The following is an 807-nucleotide window of genomic DNA, read 5'->3' on the forward strand; positions in this document are numbered from 1 at the left end:
CGAAGTCGAAAGTTGGGTTAATTGTCCGGTTTGCCTCGGGTGCGCACCTTGCGTGCACCTTCGCCAGGGTGGGCGCCTTGGTGCGCACACCTTGGCTGGGCTGCGCACCCGGGCGCGCACACCTTGGCACCCGCGTTTCCTTCATTTTAAATTTTTTTTTTTTACAATCTCTCAAGTGGGAAATTCTATAATCTCAACTTTTTTTGCCTTTTCAGGAAACTTTTGAATGGAGCGCATCATTGGTGCGCTCCGAAGTGTGCTCCAAGGTGCGCACCTCTGGTGTGCTCCAAAGCTCTCTCTAGCTGCGTGCACCTGCCCCGGCCGCGCACCCGGCCCCGCCCAGCTTCGCTCACCTGTCCCGGGCGTCTGGTGCGGAACCTTAGAGTAAGAAACATCACCGTGCACCTTGGCCAACGTGCGCGACTCGACCGAGCGCGCACTGGCCGAGGTGCACACCGATTTCACCTGGGTGCGCGCGCAGCACCTCGGGCGCACCGGGGTGCGCGCACAACGCCCGGGTTGCACCGTGGCCTGTGTGCTCGGGGCGCCTCGGGTGCGCGCTCGGTGTCGCCCCCGCGCGCGCGGTAGTGCGGGCAGCGCACCCCGGCCCGGCCCGGCCCCGACGAGAACGCAAACGGGCAAAAGGTTTATTCAAATAGCATTGCGACGCCCGGCGAAAAACTAAAAAAGGGTGCAACACCGGGACTTCCCGGGAGGTCACCCATCCCAGTACTACTCCGGCCCAAGCGCGCTTAACTGCGGAGTTCTGATGGGATCCGGTGCACTAACGCTGGTATGATCGCACCC

General features: G+C 62.0%; 1 non-coding gene across 1 annotated transcript; it reads right to left on the reverse strand.

Annotated features, from left to right (window-relative positions):
- Positions 1 to 688: 688 nt before the first annotated feature.
- LOC131863507 (5S ribosomal RNA) lies at positions 689 to 807 on the reverse strand. The gene has a single exon (XR_009362408.1). It is a non-coding gene; the product is annotated as a 5S ribosomal RNA (ribosomal RNA).

The sequence above is a fragment of the Cryptomeria japonica genome, unplaced genomic scaffold, assembly GCF_030272615.1.
Source record: "Cryptomeria japonica unplaced genomic scaffold, Sugi_1.0 HiC_scaffold_64, whole genome shotgun sequence".
NCBI lineage: Eukaryota > Viridiplantae > Streptophyta > Pinopsida > Cupressales > Cupressaceae > Cryptomeria > Cryptomeria japonica.